Here is an 11,930-nt window from a genome sequence, read left to right on the forward strand (position 1 = left end):
TGCAAAGGACTTGTGCGCTGCTGAGCCTTGGGCTTCGTTGGCTTGGCAGCGCCTCGCCTCGCCTCTGCACTGCCAGCACCCTGCTCTGCTCATCCTGCGTAAGCATAAGGCTTCAGCGAGCACAGAACAGGAGGCCAGGGAGAGGGAGGACGTCACCGGGGGAAAAAAAGAGTCATGCGGGGGGGCCATGTCAGGGGAAAGCGTTTGGGAGGGCACAGACACACGCAGAGGGAGGGCGGGGGAGGAGGCGGACACCGCTGGACAGGGGCATGTCTGGGCAGACACGCCACGGGGAACATGCATGGGGATGACTGACACCAGGGGGTCCCCCCAGGATAATCCACAACGGGCAACTCACCTGGGCTAACCTGCAGCAGATGATCCGCTCCAGATAACTGACCCGCTCCGGCGAATCCATTCCAGATAAGCCCCAGCAATGCCCCTCAAACTGCCGGTGTTTCACCCCAAATTTTCCCCAGTTTAGGGTTTTCGGTGGGTTTATTTAGTTTTGGTGATTTCCGGTTGGATGGTTTGGCTTTTTTTGTTGTTGTTCGGGTTACTTTGGTTTTGTTCGTTTGGGGTTTTTTTTTTTTTTTTGCTTTTCCATAAGGTAAAAGTTGGGATTGCTTTTCCAAACGGTTCACTTCCGGGTTTTTTTCACCCTTTCCACAACATTGAAATTGGCGATTTTTTGCTTTTGTGCATGAGAATGGTTAGCAGGGTTCCGCCCCCCCACCCCCGCTTTTTTTACCCCCCTCCTTTCCAACTGCACAAACCCAGCAGGAGTGGGCTTTCCCAAGAGCCCCGAATTGTTTTCTTTCCCCCAAACCTGTTTGGGGTTTTTCACCCCCCATTGCAGACCCAGACTCAGGGGCTTTGGAGTGTGTGTCTGCCCTGGCAGCAGCTCCCAGGCTGCCTACGCAGCCCCAGAGGGGAAAGTCCCGATTTGGGGGAATCGGCCCCAAATCGGGATGGGAGAAGGAGAACGGGGAAGGGGCAGCATTTGAAAGCGCTTTTGTGCCTTCAGTTGATTGGGGGGTGGGCTGTGTGTCTAATTTTTAAATCTTCTCTATAAACATCTCTATCAACGTGGTTTCTTTGCATTTTAAAACCTTACATAGCATAGACATTTGCACTATGTGTCTACTTACACATCCTTACGGAGTACATCTATATTTTATATATACTATCTGTTTTACATTTACATACAACATCTGTTTAGACTTAGCTATTATATTTACACTTACACCTATTTAGGCTATTTACACTTACACAGAATATCTCTTTACACATACCTGTTTAGACTTCCATATTAACACGTACATAAAACAGCTATTTAGGCTAGCTATCTGCTTACTTACCCTTTGACACTTCAATCTTTTTCGACTTCTCTATTTAGACATCTACTTACAGTTATACCTCGGCTTATTTCACTCTATATAACCTCTATTTAGATTACACATCTACTTAGACTATGTAACACACACTAAGCGTAGATGCTCGCTCTAGTCAGACTTTCTTCTGCTTTGAATTCCTTCATCTATCCTTTTCACTTTAAACTCCTTTATTTTTTGATCTAGATATATAGACGGTCGAGTTACTTTTGTGTTTTAAAACCCTGCATCTCGATGCAGAATTTTTGTATCCCGAAATCCGTTATATAATATAGGAGAGATAAGTTCTTATCTCAAAATCCCTTTATGCATCTATAAATTAATATTACACATGTCAATATATATAAGAGGTTTTTGTAATAGCCCCCCTGAATTTTCAGGCATTTTGGGGCTGTAACCCCCCTTTTTGGGGGGGAACCCCTACATGACGCCCCCACTCACCTGTTCCTCTGACGCATTATCAGCTCCCCCAGTGACACCGGGGCACCCCACATGACATCATCACACCCCCCCCAGGACTCCCCCAATTTTATTCACCCCCAAGAAGGGCACTAAACAAGGGAACCTGCTCCAACCTGCAGCTCATTACTTTAATAGTGCCATTTACAAAGGTACACGCACACCCCTCCCACACCCCCCGGAAAAGGGGGAGCTCTGCTAAAATCTAAAAGGTGGGGCAGCCCCCCAAACAGCTGCAGCCCCCCCAGCCCCTGTCCGCAGGCTGGCGGCTGCCCCACGGCAGAGCAGGAGCGTGCCAGAGGACGGTGTCACGTCTCTCTCGGGCTCCGCTCGGACATGTTCCCGCACTGGGACGGGCTCCCCGGGGTGACAAACAGCCCCGGTCCCTGGGGGCCCCGACTCTCCCCACCGGGCAGCCCTCGCGGCCGCACCTGCGGGGCACCCGCTGGAGACAGAGCCAGGAGCCTCCAGGCCGAGGGATGGCCCCTTACCTTCACCACGCTTAACGACCGGCAGGCATCTCTTGAGCATCACGAGACACTTAGACGACATCTGAAAAACAGAAATCCCAAACTATATTTCAGCACGTTAATAAAATAGCACAGAAGAAAATGGAGGAGCTCAGTCAGCATAAGGGGTAGGAAGGAAATTGAGCCGCAGCAAGATTCCAGGCAAACGGGTCACGTCAAAACACAACACATCCTTTAAAAGCTAGAGTGATTGGAACGCTTGAAAACGGTATTAAGACTAACCGATACCATTTTGAACAGATCCTTCGCGTAACACTGAACGCTCTGGCTGGTGCTGGAAAACGTCTCATCCCTTCCTTACGGCACCGCTGCGGGGAGATAACCCCGTGAGGCTGCGGGGCAAAGTTGTACCGGAACCGGAACCTCCGCTTACAGACCCACCGCAGCAGCTACAGCCCTCGCCCTGCCGCCGCACGTCTTGCTGCCTGGCTCCACGAAGCCTGAAGTGAAGCGTGTCAAACTTGAAAGAGTAACGTAAAAAATTAAGAATAAATCTCAGTAATTCACTTTGTGCTGAGAAGGCGGGCGCGTGTTTACGCGCATCCAATATGAGCGTCTAGGCTCTAAAAGCTTTCCATTTTCCTTCTGCGTTCATTCAACTCGCACAGCCGTTCACGCCCGCCATAAGATTATCTATCTCCAAAATACACAGCAGCAACGTGACTGGGGGGTTTTGGCGTGTTACGGAGTCGGGAGGGACGTCCGCCCGGCTGCCCCGCCCAAGAGATGCTGCTGAACTGCCAGGGAAACGCGCGTCGAAAGCGAGACTGAAATAAAGTACTTAAGAGCGCTCCCTCAAAATACCGGCAGGAAACACCCCCCCACAACATTCAGTCGCCCCTCATTAAATATTTACAACAAATACCTACCTGCTTAAGTACACCTAACAAATCGTACCCTACATCTGCTTGGCAGTTACAGCTGAAAGAGCGCAAGTCACGTCGTAAATCAGACGATGTTAGCTTTTTTTTAAACTTTCATTTATGACAGAAGAATCGGTGAGTGAAGAGATCCCCGATACAGTTTTACTTTTTTGGGGGGGGGGGGGGGAAATAATACCACAACAAAAAACCACACAAATCAAATCCCCAGTGTTGCAATACACGGGGCTACCAAGAAGGACCGGCAGACCTGCTAATGCGTTCGGCTGTACCGAAGCATGCAGGCGAACCGCATTTTATGGTATCTCGACTGTTACAACTGAGAACCCAAGCACTACCAATGCCATCAACCTTTGGAGTATGTGCTGTGCTTGGATCTCCGCAAGGACCATGGATTTTTTTGTCTTTAAAAAAAAGCAATACTTTGCAAGTCTTGTGCTGATGAGTTCTGCTGACAAAGACACTGTCTCTAAGATGCACTCTGATGGCAAGTTCATAGAATGCAACCTCACTGAATAAGAAATATCTCAATTCTTCAAAATCTCTTCCTAACAAAAGTCACACTGTGGGGCTTTCAGATGGGTCAGATTATGCATCCTTTCACAACAAGAAACACACCAGCTAACCAGGATATTCTTGCAGTGGCCAGGTGCCTCTTCATCATGTAAAAAAGGAAAAAACCCAGAGCCAGCAATAAGTATCACACAGGTCAACACAGATCTCTTCCAGAGCACCCCCCTCATCAAAACGAACATGCCCATCGGCTCACCTGCTCTGCACAGATTCCAGCATCACACCCCGCTTCCGTCATCGCTTGTGGCACCAAACGTATCAACACACAGTAAACTACCGTTACGCTCGTGAGAAATCACCGCCCCGTGACTTCCTCATTACTACCCAGCTCACTTCTAATGCTCATACGCCGTTCCAAAGACGGCCCACGTGTTACCTACAAAACTGAAGAGCTCGACGACGGACCACAGCATTCTCTGGTCTTAGATGCTGGCCGCTGCCCCACCTTCTCAGACCTCTCATAGGCGTGCGGCAGCAGCACTCCGAGCCTGCCAGCGGCACCTGCAAAAAGCCAAGCGAAAAGGCACCTCCTGAGATGCTGCCCGATGCCACAGCCTGCCCGCACCGATCCCCGTCTCGCACCCCTTTCCCTCGACAGCCTCCCACCCGGCCTACGTCACTTGCAGCTGAACACGGCACCTCGCCCGCCGTCCGTAACACCCAAACGACACGCGTTGCTTATAACTTCACCAGCAACACAACACCTCAGAAAAGAGCTGCTACTTCAGCCCACCAATCACCACTCGCCTTGCTCGACTTGCCTCCTTTGCTCATTGCTACGCTACTTCAAAACCAAAACAAAAGACAAACGCAAGGAGCAATGGAGTCACAGAGGCATCGGTCACATCTTCCCTCTATATACACCACGCACCGACTCACCCGCTTACATCGGTCCCCCCTCAGTTCCCCTCCGTCGCCCTGCACGACTCGTCCCTCGGCATCTCCAAAACCAATACGAAACAAGTCGCCTGGTTGCACAGCAGTACCTTAACTGTTCCTGAACACCGACTATAACCTGCCATTAAAAACAAACATATGACATCAAACATGAAGCCCTACGCACGTACAAGCTTGAACACCCTGCAGAGGTAATCTGCTCAGCTGAACTCTAGCTGCCTCTCCCAGATAGCCACGGTCACGGCCTCCGAGCCCACAAAACGTCACGGTGATTACGGTCCTTGCCTGCTGAGGAGGGCCACTCCATCCGAGATGACGGTACCACCTTTCCCCCAACAGCCTTAGCACAGCAAGAGATGAACCCTAAGCTCTCATCGCTGTGCCACCTACCCGACTCTACACGGCCAGCAAGGCGGCTCCGAGCCAAACTCACAAAACGCACACACCAACGCTATGAGAAACACTACAAACCGCGCGCCTCCAAGACGAGAGAACGCTCTCGGCAAACACAGAGACAACTGGACGGAAGAGCTCGTCCAGCAACAAGACCTGCAGAACCCTGACAGGGATGCAAGGAGGCCCTAACGAGATCCAAAATGATTAGAAGAGCGTCAGGGCCCGTGACAAGAAGTTCCTCTCAAAACTGAGAGGGAGGAGGCACAAGAAGCCCAGCTACAAGACCTAAGAACGTAAGGATGCAGGGAAGAAATCACGCTCCCTGAAAACAGACAGCGACAGAGCAGAGCTGTTCACGCATCTGGGAACGACGCCGCAGACGACAACTGCCCAGAAACTCCTCAAACATCAGAGCGATCCACGCTTTAAACTGTAACGCAAAAAGAAGCACCCGATGGGCGCCGGCCCCACAATTAGGACCTTGCCAGCCCCTAGGGATAGCGCTGTGCTCCTGAGAGCAAAGAGAACAAAGTCACCAGCCCCATGCGCCCCCTCACTGCGACCCAGCTCGCCTGAAATGCTCCTCAAATAGCCTTCGGTCGCATCTTCCCTTTAATCCCGCACACGGACCCGCTGCCTTAGTGTGCTCTACTCAGCTCTGCTCCATCACCCTGCACAGCTCCATCTTCATCCTCTGCAAGAACAGCATGATAGAACAAGTCACCTGGACGCACAGCAACAGCTTAACCATTCCACAGGTCTTGCTTCCACGTAGGAATACCATCTAGAGCCCAACTACTGCATGCCATTAAAGGAAATACCTTCAATCAAATGTTAAGCCCCACGCACGTACAAGCTTGAACAGCTGAGAGGTGCCCTCTGCTCAGCTAGCACTCTAGCTGCCTCTCCCAGGCAGCTACGGTCATCCCCTCGGCACCCACAAAACACCCCGGAAATTACCATCCTCGCCCGCTGCCAACGGCCACTCGCTCCGACGAGGGTTGTACGGGCGTTGCCAAAACAGTCTATGCATATTAACATTAACCATATACTCTTATTGCTATTCTTTCCTCCGCTCTACCATTGCTACACCCCCAGGCGGAGCAGCTCTGACACAGGCATCGACATGCACGGACCGACACCGCTCACAAATACTACAAGCGACGCGATCGAGGCACCTAAGAAAACTCTCACCGAGACGACGGACTTCCGGCCCAGAGATGCCACCGGGCGAGAAGATCTATACGGCAGCGAGGAAGAAGCTATAGCATCCGCAGAGAAGTCACCTACCATCATCACCTGCAATAAAACCATATACCCACAACTAGGACGACGTACGAGCGACAAGCCACTCTTAAAGACCTCAGAACGTTCAGGTGCAGGGAACAGGTCCCAGAAAAGGGCTCTGCGTATTCAGACTGCTCCTCAGCAGCAGTATCGAGGCCGCCTTAATCACCGCTGCAAAAAGATGACCTTCTATAAAGGTCTAATATTTCAGACACAAGACAAATCTATGCAGTAGACTTAAAATGCGAGAAAGGAAGCTCTCGGTTACCATTATGCCGATGAGCCAGGGCTTGCAAAACCCTCAATATTGCTACCTAGGTGCCTGCTCAGCACGGAGAACAACAGACACATCGAGACCCGAGTACAGTAAGGAACAAAGACAGACTACAAAATCCACACAACAGCACAAGCACAGGCAGGAACTCCCCCTGCCTGGCAGATGCTTCTGTTTTGCAGAAAGGACACCACAACCTCTCTCGGCCCAAACGTGTCCGGTCTCTGAACGGTACCCTCCGCTGATTTTACAACCCCTGCCTGCCCCACCTGCGCTTCCCCCAACCGACCGGCCACCCGCACAAAGACCGCATCGGCCCCTCAGCTTCCCTTCCAAATCTGGGGGCTCAAAAGCCATCCTTTAAAAAGGCCACACAGGCTACGTAGGATGGGGCTGCGGTCACACGGATACTCTTCATCTCCAAACGTGCGGTGCCATCACTCAGCATCGCACCACTCAACGCCGGCCACTTCCGCAACAACAGCCTCCTCGGAAGCGCCGTGAACTTCCGCTCCCCCACGCTCTAATGAGGCTGGATGTCGTGGCCGCCGCCACCTACGGTGCCTAGAGAACCAGAGAGACAAGGCGACCCCTGCGCCTGGAAGCGGCCGCCCGCTCACAAACAATTCCACACCTCAAAAATAACAGCTGCTACGGCTCCCTGTTCATCGCTCACCTTGCCCAACGAGCTCGGGGCAGACATCCCGCTTTGCATATAGTTTTGTGAGTCCCTTCATTAACTAGTCACATAGGTGCTCACACTGCACGACCCCTCCGTTGTCACGTGCTGACCTACCTTCTCACGATGCTCTGTTCGCCCCCTCCCTTCCGTGTCCGGCTCCCTACCGCGCATCTGCACCAACAGCCACATTCCAGACTCATCCTTTCCCCTACCGTGCCAACACGGCTCCGCTCACCTCCCAATCCGTGCCTCCCGGGTCAGTGGCCACGTCAGGTGCCTGCTCGCATTCTCGGTCCGTCCCCGATGGCTGGGGAACCGTCACCTTCAATGCCGGGCCCACTTCTGGGGAAATACGGAGAGGCACACAGATGTTGGACACTGCTTTCCAAAATCAAGAGCTCACCACGCAAAACAAACTAACAAATCCTTTTGACCGACTTGTTCGGCAACACAGAGACCCCAAAGGCAGAAATCCCAGACGAGTGACCTCACAGCCCGCCCCGTCACAGCACACGACGCCATCTGCTCGCCTTTGCCGTCACGCCTCGCTCGACTGTCCTGCTTAACCCTCGACCTGTTACTTAAACTGCAAGAAAAAGTCAAACCACGCAACACACAAAAATCACAGTTCGTGTCAGATGACTCAAGCACAGGCAGACACCGATAGGGCAAATGCCAAAAGCAATACGGGAAGCAAACAGGCGTGGCTGGTGTAGCGACACACTCTCCTTTTGTAGGTAACTCACTCCTGAGCGACTCCATGAACAGCCGCGTGGAGAACCTCTCGGCAGACAGCACGCTCGAGTGGCCGTGCTGACACATACGGGGAAGGAGACTGGGCTACCGGAGGCTGCTTGCACACAGAACACGACCATTAGCTAACACTTAAACACCCCTTTCCCAACCATTCCCCGGTACCAAGACTTCAAAAACCCCTCCTCTCCTCCTGAACTGTCAGGGAAGGAACCTCACTCCTTCCCGACAGCTCCTGCCCTGTATTTGCACCCCTAAAGCCCCTCTGTCAGCCGCTCCTCGGGAGCCGCCCTTCCCACCTCTGCCCCGCGTTCTGCGAGCACCTCCCACCTTCCGGCTTCCCGCAGACTCCGTGCTCTCTACAGGCCCACAAAATAACAGAAGCCCTGATGCTTATAATCTACAAGGGACCTGCCGCAAGCTGCAAAGGTTCTCGGGACAACGTGGTACTCTGCGGGCGATCGGGAAAGGCGACGAGCAGTCCCGTACACCGACACACACTATGCGTTACGTCCCTGCTGCTTTCTGAAGGAAGGCTAGAGCTCCATATACAGATGTGTACAACACACTCACCCTAACCCCTACCGCAGCATCTCACCATCAGTCCTATTGAGAGATAACGTCAACAACTTGCACAACACAGGCAAAACTGGTGGAAAAAATACAAGGTTCTACCTTCAGTCAAGTCAAAATTCCTGGAAAACAAGACAAAACAAACAAAAAACCTACCACACACAAAAAAACCCAACAAACCACAAACAAAAAAACCCAGACAAAACCATAACACCCCCACAAAACCAAATAATCCAAAACACACTATTAGACCATCTTGCTACCCCTGAACACCCAACAAAAACTTACTGACCCAAGGGAAAACAAAAGCTCGTACAAGTGTACTTCCTAATATATATCTGCTGCTCAACTTTGACTGCTCCTTAATCTCTTACCTCAACCAGAAACCTCCCCATCTCTGAATGTCAAAACACACCTACCCAAAGAGCTTAGACAGCTCAAAACCTGCAACCAACTCAAGGAACAGTACCAGAGAAGCCCAGGAGCAGAATGAGCCTCCTGAAAAAAGGCTGGGGCTCATCTACCCCAGCGGAATGGCAAAGCAGAACGAAATCTTTTAAGAACCCCTTCTCAAAAAATATCTCTGGTTATAAAGTAAATCATTTATTGTAAAGCCATCAACCATTCGGAGTCACCTCAACGCTCTCTCTCGCTCAGTCCCTTAACAGAACTAGATCAGTCTCAAAGGACAAAAAACACGAAAAGAAACGTGGAAATACACAAGCGTATCGGGAACCGTATGAAGCAGCTAAATTAACACCTCAGTAGCTGGGGCAAAACTAAATTGTAAAGGACAACAAAAAAACACCCCAGGAGACACATGGATTAAAACAGATGAAGGCTCTCTCTTCTCGCAGAAGCTCAAGAAGAGACCTGAGCCAACGGTACACAGCTCTGGGGTATCGGATACCGAAAAGAAACATACTCGAGACAGAAAACAGACTGCTGTGGAGCACAAAGGTGGCTTTGGCAAAGGTTCTGCCGGGACAAGAGTCACAGTTACAGGGAACGGACAGCGGCCGGCAGGGGAAACGCCGTCGGCGTGGAGGGGCCAGCGGGGGAAATGCCGCCCTCAGCTAACGCTGCGCTATCAAGCCTTAAGCGAAAACTGCAGAGTAGTTACAGGAGACGGGCATAAGATGGATGCTGAATATCACTTGATGGTCACAAAATCTCATGGGGATGGGCACCACGTAGCCTCACGGACACCCCTTAGACCCAAACGCTTAACGAAAGACGCTTCTTGCCAAAACACAAGCTCGACGAGGAAAAGCCAAAGCTGATGCGGGGGCAACTACTAAAATCTCAGTACGTGAGCAGGCATTACTTAAGATGGTGCGGTGGTTCTGCTGGGTCCGTCCAACCTGAGCAACGGGTTCTAACGCCTGTCCAGCAGCGTCCATGGTCTCTCTCACGGCCTCCCACATCAGAAACCTCCCCTGCCCAGGACCGCGTTTTGCATGTTCCACCCCTCCCCATCCCCGCAATGAAAATCAAACACAACAAATAAGCAGTCTACTTCATCTTCTTGGCCTCCAAAAGAAGCTTCCTTCCTCTGCTGAGCGTCGACACCAACATCCTCGTGCCGTTCCTCAAAAGCAAGCTGGTCCTCGGGTGCCCGTACTGCCAAAAGAAGACAAAACGATTATGCTCTTATAACGAGCTCCATCATCCTCTCCTCCTTCAGGAAATCGAGTCCCGATTGCTACATACCAGAAGTTTGTGCAGTAGATGGCCGAGGCCAGCCCCGTAAATGAAGCACTCTGTGACCCTGCTTTCTCTTTTGGCCACAGCACCCGCCACTGGGGAGCCCCAAACCCCTTCGTGACTCCCTACGAAAACCAGATACAACTAGTTCAAAACATCTGGCAGGTGAGAGATGACCGACAAACACGTACAGCCCACCTTACCCTCAAACCAGCCAGAGAGCTGACTTCCTCCCCCACTGAACTCTCATCTTCGACAAATTCACCAAACAGAACAATGTTTACACTGAACAGAACAAAACCCTTACCCTCTGACACTCTGAAACGGGTTTGTGCACCCACAAAATATATATATTCATGCTACCGACCCACGTACCACACTTCCTCAGGGTCAGCCCCACAAAGACAGGAGAACGCCCAATGCTCTCTCCATGGATACCCCGATGCTCCGCTCCCTTCTTTGCTGCTCCTGTCACGGGAAAACGCTGGGAATAAAAAAAGGTTCAGAGAAGCAAAACAATAAACAATAGGGAGAGGGACCAGCGCAAAGGAATAGAGAGAGGAAGAGACGAACAGGAAGGACAGACAACCCCATCCTGAGCACAGCCTCTGGGAGAGGGAAAGAGGAAACAGCAACCGTTATTACCGCAGATCAACCCTGACCAAAGCCTCCTTCCACAGGGGCTTCTGGACACACCGCTCCTTCCCCGCGCTACTGCTACGGGCCCCTGCGCCGAGGGGGAATCCAGTGCAGGCAGAGAGAGGCAGAGAAAAGTAGCCACAGGCTACAGGACAGAGAGAGGGAGGACTGAAAAGACAGGGAGGCAGGGAGCCACTCAGAGCGAGATGGAGAAAGAAGGTGCGGGGGGGTGCAAAAAAAAAAAAAAAAAACAAAAAACAAACAAAAAAAAATTTTGCAGCAGGTAAGGAAAGAGACGGGGCCGGGGGAGAGACAGGGAGGGCCCAGGACGCACAAGAGAGGCAACGGGGCCCCACTGGCCCAGGACTCACCGCGACTCTCGCTCTCAGCGCTGCTGGCACAATTTAGCCGTTCAGATGCTTCTTTCCCCTCCTCTCCTCCCTGCCTCTTCTGCAGCTCCAGACTCTAGGCCGACCTCCACCTAAAGAGGATACGTGGGTGTCTTACCGCTCTTACGAGATGAGGCTTCCTCGGCACGTAGCCTAGCTCGCTCGTGCACTACACGCCCGTACCCAACTCCGGGTTACGCGTACGGACCCTGCGGTGCACGTTGGTGGCCTGGCCCGCTGCGGACTATGAAGGGGGATCCTTCCTCCCTCACCTGCAGGGACAGGCTCTCTCTTGCCTGCAGCAGGAAGGCAGCTGGCAGCCAGAGCGCCTTCAGTTTCTTCTGCTTTACCTTTCGTTGGCGTCTCCAGCTTCAGCCGAGGCAGCTCCTGTCCACAGCCGGGAAGGGCTCTGTGTGTCCCTTTTCGCCCCGGCGCCGCGAGGATGGCAAAGCCGGGCAGAGAGAAGCCACGCAAGCCTGAGACGGCCGCAGTCGAC

The 11,930-nt window shown here is 52.1% G+C and overlaps 1 long non-coding RNA gene across 1 annotated transcript; it reads right to left on the reverse strand.

Annotated features, from left to right (window-relative positions):
• Nucleotides 1-1,961: 1,961 nt before the first annotated feature.
• On the reverse strand, nucleotides 1,962-10,874 carry LOC142051123 (uncharacterized). Its single transcript, XR_012658305.1, has 6 exons — nucleotides 10,782-10,874; nucleotides 10,413-10,531; nucleotides 10,219-10,322; nucleotides 7,609-7,715; nucleotides 2,612-4,338; nucleotides 1,962-2,405 (listed from the first exon to the last, which is right to left on the reverse strand). It is a non-coding gene; the product is annotated as an uncharacterized LOC142051123 (long non-coding RNA).
• Between the last annotated feature and the right edge of the window lie 1,056 nt (nucleotides 10,875-11,930).

Source organism: Phalacrocorax aristotelis, unplaced genomic scaffold, assembly GCF_949628215.1.
Source record: "Phalacrocorax aristotelis unplaced genomic scaffold, bGulAri2.1 scaffold_84, whole genome shotgun sequence".
NCBI lineage: Eukaryota > Metazoa > Chordata > Aves > Suliformes > Phalacrocoracidae > Phalacrocorax > Phalacrocorax aristotelis.